The following is a 19,885-nucleotide window of genomic DNA, read 5'->3' on the forward strand; positions in this document are numbered from 1 at the left end:
GTATTCTGCTTGTTGCAGGCCTTCCAGAACATGGATCACTTTCAACAGATTCTCAACCATCTTTGAAGCATGTATGCCATACTTTTATTTGCACTGCACTCATTGCATCATCTCCGAAAGCCTTCTGAATCATCTGAAGTTTCCGCAGAGGATTGCTCAAGCTTAACACAAAACCTGATGCAGATTCATTGTTCTACTTGCTCAGTCATTTTGAATGCGACGGCCACACAGTACACGTGCTCACTCAATGGAGTCTACCACCCCCACTGACTAGTACAGTGAAGTTATCGTTGTTCAATTTCATGTGCATTCCAGTCCACTCTCCTTGGCTGCCAAGTTATATCAATGTTGCCCAAACCATTCTCATTATATTAACAATGGCTGGACTTTTTCCAGACAGACCTCATATAATATAGTAACAAATACATTATAAAGTAAAATAAAAGCAGGAAACTATGATAAAATAGTAAGTACATACAACATAAGCCATGAGATGCTATTATTTCTTGTCATGCAGTATTTCACTCTCTGGATTCTCCTCTTATCTCTTTGGCAACACCTTTCTGATAACCTTATCCAACCTTTAAATGTGTTAGTTCCTCAGGGCTCTGACTTAAGATGCCTTCTCATTACATGTTAAGCACTAGTCAATCTCTTTCATTTCCCATAGATCTATTATAACCAATTGAATTACTAGGATATACCAGTGAGTCCCAAATTTAACCTATTTAGATTTGTCCTTTGTTCCATATGTAAAACTTCCTATGATACAAAGGTACTTTAAGCTCTGTCCAAAATGTATGACAACACTTACTCTTCCCTATCTTTGTAATGATATTCTTAAACCACATATTGCCCATACCTAGACATCATCTTTATGCAGCCTTACCCTGCTTCCTATCCTCATATTTAACCAATCACCACATTTTGGCCATTATTCCTCCTAAATACTGAATAGTATTATTAGCCAACTGCAAGACAATATCAACTTTCATCAGGACCACTAAGCAGTGGCCTTCTACTAAATAGTCTCCCAATATTCACCCTTACCTGACCCCTACCAATTTACAGCATGAACTTCAAAAACACAAGTCCAAATATACCTCTTCCCCACTTAACACCTCTTTGGTAGTTTCCCTACATAACTTATCCCTACTTTTCCCTCTACAACCTTCTCTCGTCTCAACATCTCACTGTCTGGGCAATACTGATTTTTCTTCTTTCAGTTCTGTAAATACTCCAAAGCTCATTCCTGCCTCACAAATTTAAATGTGTTGTTTTTACTCTACCTGAAATGCTGTCCTTCACCTGAACCTCTTTCACAGTGTATAATTTCTTATTCCTCCCTCAGATCCCTGCTTAAAGTCACTTCTTCAGAAAAGGTTTCCTTGAATCCCTCTATTAGGTTAGGTGTCATATTATGCGTTACCTATAATTTCCTTCTTGTCATATATTGTAATCAAAGTTATTTATGCAATTATTCTTACCTACTCTGGTAGATTATAAGCTCTATTTTACGGCTATAGCCCAGTCTCCAGACATGGTAACACAAAAAATATATGATGGATAAAATGGAAAGAGCAAAACCACAAGCACACCTGCTAAAGGCAGGCAATAATTTGGTTCTAAGTTATACTTCCTTCACAGATGTAAACACTATTGGTTGTATGATTCACCTTGCAGGAAAGAAACAGTTGCTTGTAGAAGTTAACTAAATCTAATAAAAGAGTACAGTCAGTGACTGAGTACTCTTTGGTATGATTAGATGTAAGAACAACTGTTTAGCAATTGGGGAAGAAATATTCATATTAGACCTTTAAAACTCACTGATCACAAATATAAGTTCAAAATGTTTAAATTTAAAAAATGTTCTTTAGTTCTCTTATCCTGCAGCCCAAGATGCCAAAAGTAAAGGAGGCTAAGGGAAAGGAAGTGGAACCAACACCTGCTGATATGAAAAAGCAGGAGACCAAGAAGGTAACAAATCCTATTTGAGAAGAGGCCTAAGAATTTTAGCATTGGACTGGACATCCAGCCCAAAACAGACCTCACCCACTTTCTCAAATGCCCCTGCAACATTAATTTGTAGCAGCAAGGGGCTATCCTCTAAAAGCATCTAAAAGTGTCTCCTGCTATTAAGCATTCATCGAGGCCTTGGATGCAAAACAGCTACTAAACTGCTTAAGCAGGGCCACAAGTATACACCAGGGACAAAGGCTGAGGAAAAAAGCTGCTAGCAAATGGGATGTCCCCACCAAGAGGCCACATGCCCTTCGAGCAGGGGTTAACACTATCACCACCATGGTGGAGAACAACAAGGCCCAGCTGGTAGTGATGTTGATCCCATAAATCCAGTCATCTTCCTGCCTGCCCTATTGCTATAAGATGGGGGTTCCCTATTACATCATCAAGTGGAAAGCCAGGCTGGGGTGTCTAGTCCACAGGAAGACCTGTACCACCATCCTCTTCACATAGGTTAACTCAGAAGACAAAGCAGCTCGGGCCAAACTGATAGAAGCTGTCTATACCAATTACAACAACAGATTTGAGGAGATCCACTGCCACTGGGGAGGCAGTGCCCTGGGTCAAATGTGCATGGCTTGCACTGCCAAGCTGGCAGAGGCAAAGGCTAAAGAACTGGCCACAGAGCTGGGCTAAGTGTACATTGTTGAGTTTTGGGTACAAAAACTTAATAAAAATTCTCCTTCAAAAAAGTTTTCATTAAGATTTTATTTATTTACTTTTAGAGAGAGGGGAGATGGAGAAGAGAAATATCAATGTGAGATAGAAACGTCAATTGGTTGCCTCTCCTTTATACCTGGACTGCGGAGCGAACCACAACCCAGGCATGTACCCTGACCAGGAATCAAACTTGTGACCTTTCACTTTGCTGGACAATATCCAACCAGCTGAGTCACATGGGTCAGGGACAAAAAAAAATGTATTATTTAGGGTTTTTAAAAAGATTTTATTCACTTTACTTTTAGACAGAGGGGAAGGGAGGGAGAAAGAGGACAGAAACATCAATGTGTGGTTGCCTCTTGTGCGCCCCCTACTGGGGACCTGGCCTGCAACCCAGGCATGTGCCCTCACTGGGAATCGAACTTATGATCCTTTTGTTCCCAGGCCAGTGCTCAATCCACTGGCCACTCCAGCCAGGGCTATTTCATATTTTTAATTAAAGAAAAGTAGATGAGTAGATGATAGGCAACCAATCAATGCTTCCCACATCAATGTTCATCTCCCTCTCTCTCTCCTTTCCCTTCTCTAAAAATAAATAAAATCTTTTTTAAAAAGTTACATGAAACAGCCCAGCTACCCGGCTGGCGTAGCTTAGTGGATTGAGCACAGGCTGTGAACCAAGTGTCACAGGTTCAATTCCCAGTCAGGGCACATGCCTGGGTTGCAGGCCACAGCCCCCAGCAACCACACATTGATGTTTCTCTCTCTCTCTTTCTCCCTCCCTCCCCTCTCTAAAAATAAATAAATAAAATCTTTAAAATAAAAGTTACATGAAACAAATATATAAGAAAACATTTAGCCTCACTTATATTAAAAAAAATGTGAATATAAAAAGCACAAATAAGAGGCATTTTTGCCGACTAAGTTCTTAGTATAGTTAAATTCCTTAAAATATAATCCCTAATGTTCAGAGTGCAGTGAACATTTATTTTCATATACTGCTGATGGTACCATATCCAATTCTTTTTTTTTTAATTTTTTAAAAGATTTATTTATTTATTTTTAGAGACAGGGAGGGAGAAAGAGAGGGAAACAAATACCAGTGTGTGGCTGCCTCTCACATACCCACTACTGGGGACCTGGCACGAAACCCAGGCATGTGCCCCAGCCAGGAATCAAACGGGCAACACCTGGTTTGCAGGCCCGCACTCAATCCACTGAGCCACACCAGCCAGGGCAATTCTTTTTGGAGAGTAATGCAGCTCTATGATTCAAGAAAATTACTGATTCCATTACTTCACAGGCAGTCAAAGGAAATACGACAGAAATAGTGTTTATTAAGTATGTTGTCATTTTATATCATATATATACACTGTAATTTCAAGACATGAAAAAATGTGTACAAAAATATTTTACATGGCTGTTTAAAACTAAATTTTATAAAATTCCTACTGTATAACAATGAGGTAATGAATGTTATGTTATATTTTTAACTGAGTTAAATGAATGCATGGAAGAAAATTTTAAAAGAAAATACACAAAATATATTAACCAGATTGTGATGAGCACAGTAAAATTATAAGTGAATTTACTTTTTTATTACAAAAAACACTTCATTTTTTTTATAATTTAAATTTTTAGAGATACGTTACTTTATGCTAAGTAAAATAATGACTTTGTCTTCAAGATAAAAGTAAAAACAGATAAAAGACTAGAGAAAAATTATTAACAGGAAGAAAGAAGGTTAAATTACAGTTAGAAGCCTACTGAAAAACTCAGGAAGAAAGAATCTGGTAGGAGGGATCCTAGACAACAGAGAATCCCGATTCTGTAGTAAACCAACAGAAACTGAAAAGTTTCACAGGGCAGGCTGTAGCTATACATGTTACAATAATAATTCCACAGATCCATTCTTATTTTAGTAAGAGAGAGTGTTAAAAGGCACAAGTAAATCGCACAAAAGGACAAAGAGATTATAAAAAGACCCTCCTCTGCCCTGGTTGGTATGGCTCAGTAGTTGAGTACTGGCCTGTGAATCAAAGGGTCACTGGTTGGATTCCCAGTCTAAGGGACATGCCTGGGTTGTGGGCCAGGTCCCCAGTAGGGGGAATACAAGAGGCAACCACACACTGAAATTTCTCTCCCTCTCTTTCTCCTTCCCTTCCCCCCTCTAAAACTAAACAAAATCTTAAAAAAAAAGACCCTCCCCCCAAAACAAGCATGTATGAAAGATCTCACAACATTTTACCAAGAAAAAATACACTGTAATTGAAATACCCCAAACAAGTAGAAATTATACAAGGAGGCTTTCTTTTTTCTATCACGCAGTATGATTAAGAAAGTATGTACACTTTTGGACAAGATGGCAGTACAGGCAGACATGGCTCACCTTTTTGCACAACCACATCAAAATTACAGCTAGAATATAGAACCATAAATCAGAACCATCAAAAATAAAGTTGAATGGAAATCTGACAAGTACAGAATTATAGAATACACATCTGTCCAGATTGGTAGGAGGTACACAGAAGTAGAATGAGCTGTTCCCATACCCACATGTGGTGGATAAAAATACATGAGGGATATCTCAAGAGCAAGGAGTCCCAGACCTATATCAGACCACCACTGCAGGGTTGCAGTACCAGAAGATAAGTCCCAAAACTCCTGGCTGCAAAAACCAGTGGGTACTGAGTCAGTGGAAGAAACAGCGGAACCCCAAGCAGTTCCTTTTAAAGAACACACACAGAGTTCCAGCCAAGATGGAGGTGTAGGCAGATACATTTTGCCTCCTCCCACAACCCAAAGGACAATAACAAATTTAAAAAGAAAAAATAACCAGACTGCCAGAAAATTGAACTGTATGGATGTCCGAAAACCAAGGAGTTAAAGAAATATTCATTCAGATTAGTAGGAAGGGCAGAGACAGGCAGCCAGGGTGGGGAGGACAGGGGGCAATGCGGTAGCTAGAGGCCCAGGTGGTCCCATATTTGCATGCAGATAAACCGGGAGAAACAAATAGGGAGCGAAACAGACTGCGCAACCCAGGGGTACAGCACGAGGGGGGGAACCTCAAAACCTCTGGATATAAAAACCTGTGGCAATTGTGGAGGTGAGAGAAACTCCCAGCCTCATGGAAGAGTTCACTGGAGAGACCCACAGGGTTCCAGAACATACCCAAGCCCAGCAAATGTGAATCAGCACCATAAGGGCCCAATTTGCTTGTGGTTAGGAGGGGAAGTAACTGAAAGCCCACAGAGAGATGAGCAAGTGGCACTGTTCCCTCTCTGATCCCTCCCCCACGTATAGTGCTATAACGCAGCAAAGAAGGTTGTCCTGTCCTGGCAAATACCTAAGCCTCCTCCCCTCACAACTTAAAATACACACTGAGACAAAAAAAAATATAGCCCAAAAGAAAGAACAAAGTTCCAAAAATAGAACTAAGCAGTGAAGATAGCCAACCTATCAGATGCAGAGTTCAAAACACTGGTAGTCAGGATGCTCACAGAAATGGTTGAGTATAGTCACAAAACAGAGGAAGAACTGAAGGCTATGAAAAATGAAATAAAGAAAAATACACAGGGAATCAACAGTGAAGGGAAGGAAAATGGGACTCAAGTCAACAATGTGGAACAGAAGGAAGAAATAAACATTCAACAGAAACAGAATAAAGAAACAAGAATTTAAAAAATGAGAAGCTTAGGAACCTCAAGACAACTTTAAACATTCCAATGTTCCATTATCTGAATCGCTGGGGTGCCAGAAGGAGAAGAGGAAGAGCAAGGAACTGAAAACTTATTTGAAAATGTAATGAAGGACAACTTCCCCAATCTGGCAAGGAAGTCCAGGAAGCTCAGAGAGTCCCAAAGAAGCTGGACCCAAGGAAGCACACACTAAGGCACATCATAATGTCATCACCCAAGATGAAAGATAAGGACAGAATCTTCAAAGTAGCAAGAGAAAAGGAGACAGTTACCCACAAAAGAGTTCCGTAAGACTATCAGCTGATTTGTCAATAGAAACCTTGCAGGCAAGAAGGGGCTGGAAAGAAGTATTCCAAGTCATGAAAGGCAAGAACCTATATCCAAGATTACTCTATCCAGCCAAGTTTTCATTTAGAATGGAAGGGCAGAGAAAGTGCTTCCTAGACAAGGTAAAGCTAAAGGAGTTCCTCATCACCCAGACCTTATTACATGAAATGTTAGGGAAAAGATGATCAAAACTATGATCAGTAAAATGACAACAAACTCACTACTATCAAGAGCTGAACTAAAACAAAACAAAACAAAAAAAACTAAGCAAACAAATAGAACAGGAACAGAAATGGAGATCACATGGAGGGCTATCAGTGGGAGAGGGGGATGGGGGAGAATGGAGGAAAAGGCACAGGGAATAAGCATAAATGGTAGATACAAAATAGACAAAGGGTGGTTAAGAATAGTGTAGGAAAAGGAGAAGCCAAAGAACTTATATGTACAACCCATGGACATAAATTAAGGGGGGGAATGCTGGTGGGAGGGAGGGTGCTGTGTAGAGGAAATAAATGGGAGAAAAAAATGGGACAACTGTAATAGCATAATCAATAAAATATATACATATATTAAGATTTTATTTATTTAAGTTAGAGAGGGGAAGGGAGGGAAAAAGAAAGGGAGAGAAACCAATGTGCAGTTGCCTCTCATGCACCCCTTGTTGGGGACCTGGCCTACAACCCAGACATGTGCCCCGAGTGGGAATCTAACTGGCGACCTTTTGGTTCAAAGGCAGGTGCTCAATCCACTGAGCCACATTAGCCAGGGCAATAAAATATATTTTTAAAAAATAAAAATAAAATAAAATAATGAAGACACACAAAGACCCACCTACTCAGACTCACTCCCTCTAAGCTCCAACACCTGGGCAGAAGCTTGAACAGCACCAGTGTCATCAGGGATAAACTGAAGTGCCTGGCATCAAGGTGAGCAGAGGCCATTGACCCTTTTATAAACCCTCTCCCTACAGAACCACAGAGCAGGCAAGCTGGTGCCATATCTGAGACTCCATGAACCTGGCTAACACTGTCTGACTTACCTTGGAGATCCCCAGAGACCTTGCTCCACCCAGCATACAGGCCCACCCAAACTGCTTTTCTGTATGAATGACTGGTCTTAGCCCATGCTTCAAAACTTCCCAAATCCTCTGAGACATTCAACAGTCTGCCTTAATGAGCCCCAGGCCAAGCACTAGGAGCAGCCGGCTTGGCTTCACCTGAGAATCTCCAAGCCCAGCACAAGTAGAAGACATCTCAGGTTGCTTTATACTTCAAGCATAGTAGCCCCAGGGCAAAAAACATGTGAGGGCTAATTTGGCCTGCACTACCCAAAAACCCCTGGGTCAGCATACCCTGTGGACAGCTACAGACCACATCAGAACACCACCACCTGCCCCTGCACAGATGATCCTCCACAGAGGGCAGAGGTTGGTGGTAAGTACTCACAGCGAATCCTTGCAGCTGGCTGACCTGGGTAAATCCCTCCCACTGATGTACCAACAGCAACCAAGGCTCAACTACAAGGGGAGGGTGTGCTCAGCCCACACAAACGGTATACCTCAAGCACCCAGATTGGGTAATAGGACAGCCTGTGCCACTTGACCCTACAGGATACCTACTACATTAGGCCACACTACCAAGACACGGAGTAAAGCTGCTCTATCTAATACATAGAACTAGCTAAGCTAAAGAACTTAAATGTACGACCCATGGACATGAACTTGGGGGCAGGGGTAGGAGGAATGCTGGTGGGAGGAGTGGGGAAAGGCAGAGGGGAAAAGGGAAGAAAAAATGGGACAACTGTAATAGCATAATCAATAAAACATACTTTGAAAAGATAAAAATTAAAAATTAAAATAAAAAAAGAATCATAGTTGGCAGGTACAAAATAGACAAGGTGATGTTAAGAACAGTATAGGAAATGGAGTAGCCAAAGAACTTATGGGTGTGACCAACAGACATGAACTAAGTAGTAGGATTGCTGGACAGAATGAAGTGCCAGGTATAGGGGGTCAAAGGAGGATAAACTGGGACAACAGTAACAGCATAATCAATAAAATATATATTTTTAAGAAACTCAGTGGATCCCAAGTAGCCAAACTGCTTGAAACAAAGGGGGAAGTTGAAAGAAGCCAAGAGAATGACACATTAAGTACAGGGGAACAATGACTGGATAATGGTTGATTTACCATCATAAACTAGGGAAGCCAAAAGAGAATAAAACATCATCTTTCAAAGAACTAAAGAAAAAGAACTGTCAACCCAGAATTGTACATTTAACTAATATTTCCTTTAAAAATGAAGGTAAAATAGATATTTTCAGCTAATAAAGAACAAAGAAAAATCATCACCAGCAGACACAGACTACAATAAAGACTAAAATAAGTCTTCAAAATGAAGAGAAATGGTACTAGATGAAAATATAAATATCCAGGAAGCAAAGAAGACACCCCAATGATAAATATCTGGGTAATTATAAAAGACTGTATTTCTTATTCTTTAAAATACATAATATTGAAAGCAGAAGTTTAACCTAAAATTGATTATGGTAACAGTTGTACAATTCTGTGAACATACTAAAAGCCACTGAATTGTACACTTTAAGTGGCTGAACTACATATGTGAATTTTATCATCAAAACTATTTTTAAATACTAGTTTTTGTTATATTAAAAACAAAAAAGACAAATAGAAAAATCTTACTAAAAGGGCAGACCAAAACCAATCATGTAATTACATTAAATGTTGAGATTAAACCTGGGACATAATGAAATATAACAATCATAAATGTATACCTAGTAACAATGATTCTAAATATATGGGGTAAAACTGTCACAAGTAAAGGAATAAATAGCAATTCCACAAACACAGTATTATATTATTTTCACATTTCTATCTTGGTAATTAACAAAACTAGACCCCCCAAAAATCAATAAATAAATGGATAATCTAAGCAATACCGAAAATCACTACACACATTCTTTTCAGGTGAACACGGTACATTAACCATGAAAGACCATATACAAGACATACATAAAAGAAGACACAATGGCCCTGGCCAGGTGGCTCAGTTGGTTGGAGTACTGTCCAGTACACCAAAAGGTTGAGAGTTCGATTCCCAGTCACAGCACATATCAAGGTTGCCAGTTGGATACTCTGTCAGAGTGTGTATGGGAGGAAACCAATGGATGTTTCTCTCTCTCTCTCTCCATCCCTCTCTAAAAAAATCAATATCCCTCAAGTGGGGATTTAAAAAACAAACACAAGACACAATTTAAAAGGGTTAACTATCATACAGAGTATGTTCCCTGACCACATTAGGAAAAAGATATAAAATTAATAACCTAAGACTCCCCCTAAAGAATCTAAAAAGTACAAAGTAAACCCCAAGTAAAAGAACAGAAAATAAGAAGAGCAGGAAAAATTAAATAGAAAAGAAACTGTACAGAAAATTTAAAGTCAAAACTGGAAAGATGAACAAAGTTAATAAAGCTCTAGCTAAACTGATTTCAAAACACACAGAAATTCCCAATAACATAAATAAAAACAGAATTATCACTACAGAACCCACAGATATTAAAAAAACAAAAGATTATTAATTAACTTTACATTGGCCAATTCAACAACTTGGTGAAATGGAAAACTTCCCTGAAAAATACAACTTTAAATTGACAAGATGAAACAATAATTTAAAAAACCCTTTCAGTTGAATTCATTATCAAAATCAGAACTCTAGGGTTAGATTTTTCAGTAGTAAAGTCCTTCAAATCACGAGGGAAGAAATACCAATCTCACACAAACGCTTTCAGAAATAGAGAACACTTCCAAAATCATTTTTGAGTTCAGCATGAGTAACATGATAGTATTGGTACTGAATATACCAATACTAAAACCTGAAAAAAACTGCAAAAAAAATTACAGACTAACATCCCTCATGTGGGTAGATACAAAAAATATTTAATAAACTATTAGCAATTTAAATCTAGCAATATATAAAAAAGATAATACACTATGACCAAGTAAAGTTTATTCCAGAAATACTAGGTTGTTATGACATTTGAAAATAAAACAACAAAATTTACTATATTAACTTTTTAAACTATATAATCGTTTCCACAAATCAGAAAAAGCACTTACAAAAAATATCCACTCAACTATAAACTGCCAGAAAACTAGAAACAGAAGAGATCTTATTCAACCTGTACATTAATTATATCTTCTCATTCAGATTTTTAATACATTGGGGCCTGCCTGCTGACTAGAGAGGGACTGGCCCTCCCAAGACTGGCTAATTCCTGCAGGTAGCAAACAACCCCTAGGCTAGCTTTCATATGCAAGCCAACCAATCCAAAGACCATACCCCTACCATATTGATCTATTTTACAATCCAGCCAGTATATTCCCCAGTCCTAATCACCCAACGTTAAGTACCAGACAAATAGGGAAAGTCCCTTTCCCCCCCCCCCCCCCCCCGAGAGAGTCCTTCAAATTACTCAAACTAGACAATCCTAAACCAGATTATCATTCCTTGACTATACTTTCTCCCAGGAATCAGAATAAAGGCTCTTGCCTTTACTTTTTCCCTTTTGCTCCTTCTGCCTCCTAACTAAGCCATGTGGGCCTTCTATGTCTTGGTATAACTCCTCTGTGAATCTGTGAGTATAACAAACTATCTTAACAATGACAGTCCTCTCCTGATCTATCAGCCTTGCCTGACATATTTATGTAATAATAAAATCAATGATTTAAAAAAAAAACTAGTGACAATCATCAATAAAAAGCCTACAGAAGACATAATTAATAGTATAAAACAGAATGCTTTCCCCAATGAATGGGAAGATTTAAGTATATGCAATAAAGGAAGAAAATGTTTTCAAAAATACAAATCAGAAAGATCAACAAAGTTGATAAACCTCTACCTACTAGAAAAATCTAAGTTATCACAAAAATCTGATAGAATTAATGTGAGTTAAGGTCATAAGACACAGGTCAATGTACATAAGTCAATTCTACTTCCATATACTAAGAACAAATAATTAAAAACTGAGTTTTTTAAAATACCACTTACAATAGCATAAAATATTGAAAAATAAAAATAATTTTAAAAATAAGACACATGAAACCAAAGACTAAAAAGCACAAAATATACTGCTCAAAAAAAAACAAAGATGACTTAAATGGAAAGATATACCATGTTAGTAAATTGGAAGACTCAACACTGTTAACATGTCAATTTTCTCCAAAAAGATCTACAGAGTCTAAGCAAGCTGCAATCATAAGCACATCAGCCTTTTTGGAAATGGAAAAACTAATACTAAAATTTATACGGAAGTATTAAGGACTTAGATGCTGCAAAGCAATCTTGAAAAAGATGAAAAGAGTTGAGGGCTTGCAAATCTGATTTCAAGACTTCCTATACAGCTAAAAATAATCAAAACAGTGTGGTATATGATATGACAGACAAACGGATCAATGGAACAGAATAATGATTCCTAAAATAGAGCTGACTTATGCAGCTTACTTATTCACATCACTTATGCAGAAACATCACTTACGTGATGTTTCATCAAAGCAATCCAGTAAGAAAAGAAGATAATTTGCAACAAACAGTGTAGAAACAATTTCATACCCAGGTGCAAAAATAAAATCTACAACACTTAATTTGAGATGCACCACAGACCATAGATTAGCAAAAACAGAAAGTTTCAGAGGAAACAAAATTACCTTCATGACTTCAGGGTTAGGCAAAAGTGTTTTAGCCCATAGTAACCAACAACTATAAAACATAAAAACTGATAAATTAGACTTAAATATTTTTGTTCATTAAAAAGGCACAGTTAAAAAAATAGGAAATCACAGACTTCAAGAAAATACTTATGAAATATTTATTTAACAAAGAACTGGTACGTCCAGGGCATACCAGTTCTCCAATTCAAAAAAGAAAAAAACATGGATAAAGAAGAAAAAAACAAGGAGAGAAAGAAGGAAAAGGGCTAAAGGTATGAACAAACTCTTCGTAAGAAAAAAACACATGAATGATCAATAAGCAAATAAAATGTACTCAGTATCACTACACTAGTCATTACAAAAATGCAAAATAAAACCACCCCCAATCAAGATGGAATAAAGAAACCAGATTTAGCCTTCTGCGTGAAATAATAAAAACCTAACAAAGTGTATGAAACAACAGCACTCAAGATTTTGGACAACAGTAATGACAGAGAGTGAGCCATGAGAGACAAAAAAAAAACAAAATCTGCCCAGCTTACTGCCTTGAGAGTTTTCAGACCATGGAAAGGGGAAAAGGAACTCAGGCAGGGCCTGTCTCCCCAAGATGAGGAAATGGAGCTGCGAGCCCAAGAAGCCAAGGGGGCCAGAGCTTACAAGTGAGACCAGCACTGAGTACAAAGCTGGGAAGACAGAGAAAAATGAAGAGATCTACAGAGGCTTACCCTAGAATGTTGAGTAATCAACAATTGCATGTGAAGAACTATTCAAGGCCAGGGAGAGAAAAATCAAAAGATTTAGAAGTAAAGAGCACCCAAAACTCATACAAGGCTGCAAATAATGCTTGTTCCCAAAAGCCAGAATGGAAAACCTAGTAATTATATCATATGACAATACTAAGAAGAGCAATGCCTCAGAAGGAGAGAAAATTTAACCCTAAAGGTAGCTCTGATCTGTCCAAACAAAACAAAAGCAGCCCTGGCTGGTATAGCTCAGTGGATTGAGCACAGGCTACAAACCAAAGGGTCCCAGGTCCCAGTTCGATTCCCAGTCAAGGCACATGCCTGGTTTCTGGGCCAGGTCCCCAGTGGGGGCCTTTTGAGAGGCAACCACACACTGATGTTTCTCTCCCTTCCCCCCTCTCTAAAAATAAATAAATAATCATAAAAAGAAAGAAAAGAAACTCCATACCCATTAGGAGTCACTGCTCACTCTCCCCTAGCACTTCCCCTCCCAGGGTTAGGCATCACTAATTTACTTTCTGTCTCTCTAGATGTGCCTATTAAAAAAAAAAAAAAAGCATACTTGAACAATGATTAAAATAAAAAAAAATACTTGAACAATGATTAAAATAAAAAAAAAGCAAAACCCAAAAGTAACAAACTATTTTCCAGTAACAAAAAATACAGAACCTAACAAGATAAAATTCATAATGACTGAAAGTCAGTAAAAACTTAACAAGACATATGCAGATACAGCAAATTATACCCCTAATGAAATAAAAACCAAACAAATCTTGAAATGACATAGATAACAGAATTATTCCTCCAGTCCTTTAAAACAATTAATATGAATACATTCCGTATCTCCACGAAGCTAGAAAACATTAAACATGTTAAGCAGAAACATCAAAGAATAAGAAAAATGAGAAATTCAGAGATGAAAAATAAAAGGTGTAAGATAAAAAACATACTGTATGAGCTTTACAGCACAAGAAATCAAATAACAATTACTAACCAAAATGAAACAGAGAAAAACTTTTAAAAAATTAGCAAAGCTTAAGTTAGCTGGAAATTAACTTCAAGAAGCCAAAATACTTATAATTGGAGCCACAGAAAATAAATACAGGAAACAAAAGTCTGAAGAAATAATACCAACAATTTGCCATATTTAATGATAAACACATAGAACAAAGTACTTTTTAAGTAAACGCCAAGCAACAGAAATACAAAGCAAAATGTAAACCACAACATATCATTATCAAATTGCCTAAAACCAGAGATAAAAGATCTTTTTTTCACATTTTATTTATTTATTTTTTAGAGAGGGAAGGGAGGAAGAAAGAGAGAGAGAGAGAAACATCAATGTGAGGTTGCTGGAGACCATGGCCTGCAACCCAGGCACGTGACCTGACTGGGAATCGAACCTGCGACACTTTGGTTCGCAGCCCATGCTCATTCCAAGGAGCTATGCCAGCCAGGAAGATAAAAGATCTTTAACAAGCAGAAAAGGTGTCTACTAGCCCTGGCTGGTGTGGCTCAGTGGATTGAGCGCCAGCCTGCGAATTAAGGGGTTGCTGGTTCAGTTCCTGGTCAGTGCACATGCCTGGGTTATGGGCCAGGTCCCACGGTCAGGGGCCACGTGAGAGGCAATCACACACTGATGTTTCCCTGAACACAGACAGGGACCAAGAGGAGAGACATTTCATCACACGAAGGTGAAAGCAGAGATTGGAGTAATGCATGTAAAACCAAGGAAAACAAAAGACTGCCAGAAAAGCACTAGAAACTTGACCTGGAACCAAATCTACTGACACCATGATTTTAGACCTCAAACCTCCAGAACTGTGAGACAATAAATTTCTGTTTGTTAAGAGAATAATAATAAAATAAATAAATTAAAATAATTAAATAGCATGTAATTTAAAAAAATAAAAAATAAGTATTTTAAATAGTTAAAAAGGCAAATTAGCTAGGGACTATAGGACCAAAGGAACAACATAGCAGTAAGTTCCCTGAGCTTTCTTTTTACCTAACATATCCCATTCTTGGAATGGAAGATGTCAGCACCTTTAAAGTACCAACAATCAGAGACCAAGAGAAAAGCCCCCCAAAAAGCCTTCTCCCTCTAGCCAAAGAACTGGGTAGAGGGCATATTAACTAGAAAGAACACTTTTTTAGACTGTAACTGCTTTACCCCAGCAGAACATTACAGATAAAATTGCCCCTACTTGCTCCTGCAATGGTTCAGTGGGTAACCTAAACATTCACTTCATGAGACTATGCACTATCCCAAGACTCCTGCTGGGGTACTGTAAATGTAGGTCAGGTAGGGAATCAGAACTTGCATCCTCCCTGGCTGGTAATGAGAACTTCCACCCATGGTGTCAATAGAGACAACATGGGAAGCCTGAACATCCATCTCCATCTGGCAGTAAAGAGGTAATCCACCCTGTCCCCACTGGGGTGGTGTCAGAGTAGGTCTAGAAGAAAGTCAGAACTTTTACCAACACACAATGATAAATAAGGCCACATCCTTTTGGGCCAGGTTAGGCAGCCATAACTCCTAATTCTGCTCCTCAATAACAAGCAACTTCCCTCAAATGTTAACAGAGGCCAAGTAGGGCACTTGAAATTCATCCCCGAGCTGGCATAAGGAGGTGGTACCCACACTCTTCTCTTGTCAGACAAGCATCAGAGAAGGCAAACTAAAACATATTTACACAAAATGCAATGTTCCAAAGATGTTCAGGTTTCAATAAAAAATCATTTGTCATACCCAAGAACCAGAAAGATCTCAAACTGAATGAAGAAAAATCAGATGCTGACACTGAGATATTTGTGATTTTAACCTCTGACAGAAACGTTAGAATTATCAGAAGATTTTAAAGCAATTTTTAAAAAAAATGATTCAATAACCAACAAAAATGAAAAACAGAAAGCCTCAGCAAAAAATTGAAGACAGAAAGAACCAAATGGAAATTTCAGAACTAAAAAGTATGATAAGCAAAATAAAAAGCTCAATGGACGACCTCAATAACAGAATGAAGAAAAGAGAGGAAAAGAATCAGTAAAGTAGGATACATGTTACTTACCTAATGTAAACAAGAGAGAAACAGACTGAAGAAATAAATAAAGAAAAAGTGTCTCATAGATCTTTGGGACTATAACAAAAAAGCAGCCATCAGTGTCCCAGAAATGAGAGAAGAAATAAGGCAGGATTGGAAAAGTACTCAAACAAATAATAGCTGAAAAATCCCCAAATCTGGCAAGAAAAAACTACAAATTTGAGAATCTGAGCAAATCTCAAGATAATTCCAGAGAATATCTACTTCTAAACATATCCCAACTAAACTTCTGAAATCTAAACACAAGAAAAATACCTTGAACACATCCAGAGGAAAAAAAACACTTTATTTATAGGGTAAATATAATTTGAATAAGAACAGGTTTTTCTAAGAAACCTGAAGGAAGTGGCATAATAATGAAACAGGAAGTCTTAAGGAAGATGAAAAAATAAAATTGAAGTAAATGAAAATGAATATACAACACCAAAATTTGTTGCACAGAGCTAAAACAGTGATAAAGAAAATTTGTTCATTTGTTTAAAGATTTTTTTTAAAGATTTTACTTCTTTTTAGAAAGAGGGGAAGGAGAAAGGGAGAGAAACATCAACGTGTGATTTCCCTATTGGGGACCTGGCCCACAACGCAGGCATGTGCCCTGACTGGGAATCGAACCTGAAACCATTTGGATTGCAGGTCAGTGCTCAATTCACTGAACTACACCAGCCAGGGTGATAAAGGAAATTTACAACAATTCATAGAAAAGTAGAAAAGTGTCAAAACAATAATCTAAACTCACCTCAGGAAACCAAAAACAGAACAAAATAAGGCAAAGCAAGCAGAAGATTGGAAAAATAAATGTAAGAGTAGACATCAATGAATTTAAAATAGAAAATAAATACCAAAAAAAATCAACAAGGAGCTGGTTCTTTCAAAAAAGGTCAATGAAACTGATAAACCCCTAGCAACATTGACAAAGACAACAAATTGCCAGTGTTAAGAATGAAACTGGTACCAGTACAGATCCTGAAGATATAAAAGGAAAAACAAGGGAACACTATCAACAACTTCACACACATAAATTTGACAGCTTAGACAAAATGGATTCCTTCCTTGAAAAACACTATTCCAACTCGTCAATTATGAAACTGGTAATTTGAGTATCTCTAAAACTATTTTAAAATTTTAATTTGTACTTTAAAAACTACCAATAAAGAAACATGAAGGCCCAGATAGTTTCACTGGAGAACTATACCAAATTTTTAAAGAAGAATTAACCCAATTCTATGTAATCTATTCCAGAAAACAGAAGAGAGCATTTCCTAACTCGTTTCATAAAGCTAGTATTACTCCCATACCAAAACCAGACAAACCAAGTATGAAAAGAGAAAAGTACAGACCAATATCCCTCATGACTACATACAAAAACCTTTAACAAAATATAAATAGAATCCCATAATATAAAACGAAGTATACACCATGATTAAGTGATACTTATTCCAAGGCTAGTTATATACTCAAAATCAATGAATGTAATCTACCATCTTAATAGGCTAAGGAAAAAAATTACATATATCAATTGATGTAGAAAAAGTATTTGACAAAGTTCCACACCCATTTTTAATGTTTTTTAAAGCTAAGAAAAATAGACCAAGAATAAAGGTAAACTTCCTCAAGTTCACACAGAACATCAACAAAAACCTACAGCTGACATCTTACTCCTTAATGCTTTTCAACACTGCGTGAATGTTATCTGCCTAAGGTCAGAAATAAGACATGTTTATTCTCACCAATCTTAACATGATGTTGAAATGTCTAGCCAGAAAACTAGGCAAGCATAAAAGGCATACAAATTGAGAAAGTAATAAAAATAACCCTATTTGCAGATGATACAAATTATCTACATAGAAAATCCCAAGTAATCTATAACAAAACTGCAGAACTAGTAAGTGAATTCAACAAGGTTGGTAGATGCAAGATAATTACGAAGAATCAACTGTTAATTCCATATACTGTATTTTGCTGTGTATAATGTGCTCCCGTGTATGTTGTACACCCATGTTTTTGGCCCAAACTTTCAGGGGAAAAATATTTTGTTTTAACTTTTTAATTCAATTATTTCTTTATATTTAGAAACAAAACCGATTATCATATTCCAGGGTATTATTTTGCATATGGAAATCATTATTGCTTTCTAGGGTTACACTTTTATCACATAAGCATAAATAACAAATTTAAAAACATTTATATAGATATGGAATTAGAACTACCTATGTATAACATACATCTTTATTTTCCCTCAAAAATTTGGGCAGAAAAGTGCACATTATACACAGCAAAATATGGTAATAACAATAAATATGTGGGCAATCAAATTAAACATAGAATGTTTCATGTATGTCAAATGTATGATACTATTTACAACTGTTTCCCAAAAGGTTAAATACTTAGATTCAACTCCACAAAACATGTACAAGACCTATAGGCTGAAAACTACACAAAACTGACAAAAGTCATCAAAGATATAAAAAAAAACATATAATTTATTCATAGATACATAAAAAGATATAAATAAATTAACACATGGCATGATGACAACACAGGAAAGATGTTAACTCTCTATGAATTAATATTGAGGTTTCATGGTAATCCTATCCAAATACTAGCTAGATTTTTGGATAGATACAGTCAGGTTATTCTAAAATATCTATTTTTTTAAACCAATAGCACAAAGGAACCTAATAACTAAAGTGATTTTGAAAAAATAAAATAAAATACAACCAATCGCCTTAACTAATTTCAAGAGTTATCACATAACTACAGCCCTGGCCAGATATCTCAGTGAGTTAGAGCATCATCCCAATATGCCAAGGTTGCCAGTTCAATCCTTGGTCAGGGCACATACAACAATCAACCGTAAAGGGGAGGTGGGAAAAAGAAGGACAAATGGTAATGGAAAAAATAGAATAAAAAATAAATTTAAAAAATAAAAAAAAGAATCAACCAATGAATGCATAAGTGGAACAAATTGATGTTTCTCCTCTCTCCAAAATCATTAAATAAAAATTTAAAAAAGAAAGCAATTGTTTTTATAGTAGCATAAAAAAGAGGAATAAGCTTACACAAGGAGGCAAAGAATTTTATAGTGAAAACTACGAAATGCTGCTAAAAGAAATTACAGACAACATAAATGTAAAGACATACCACGTTCATGAATTAGAAAACAATGCTGCTAAGATGTCACTACTATCCAAAATGATCTACAGATTCAAGGCAATTCCTACCAAAAACCCCAACAATAACGTTTTACAGAAGTAAAACAATGCTTCCCAAAATCCTTGCAGGACATTTATATTTGGTGCTATCCAAATGTCCACAAGATATTTGTTCCACACCAAAAGGTCCTTACTATTTGGTCCTCTCCAAAATGTCCTTTATATTTGGCCCCTGCCCTGACTGGTGTGGCTCAGTGGACTGAGTGCAGGCTTGTGAACCAAAAGGTCATGAGTTCAGTTCCCAGTCGGGGCATGTGCCCAGGTTGTGGGCCAGGCCCCTAGTTCGGGTGTGTGAGAATCTCCCTCTCTTTCTGCCTCCCTTCCTCTCTCTAAAAATAAATAAATATTTATTTATTTACAGAAAAATCTTTAAAAAAAAAAAAAAGAAAGG

General features: G+C 37.1%; 1 protein-coding gene and 1 pseudogene across 15 annotated transcripts in view; one reads left to right on the forward strand and one right to left on the reverse strand.

Annotated features, from left to right (window-relative positions):
- The window catches only part of MLLT10 (MLLT10 histone lysine methyltransferase DOT1L cofactor), a 254,453-nt gene that overhangs the window by 198,784 nt on the left and 35,784 nt on the right, over positions 1-19,885 (reverse strand). The gene's annotated exons all lie outside the window — the stretch shown is intronic.
- On the forward strand, positions 1,286-2,741 carry LOC114492804 (annotated as a pseudogene).

Source organism: Phyllostomus discolor, chromosome 1 (assembly GCF_004126475.2).
Source record: "Phyllostomus discolor isolate MPI-MPIP mPhyDis1 chromosome 1, mPhyDis1.pri.v3, whole genome shotgun sequence".
NCBI classification, from domain to species: domain Eukaryota; kingdom Metazoa; phylum Chordata; class Mammalia; order Chiroptera; family Phyllostomidae; genus Phyllostomus; species Phyllostomus discolor.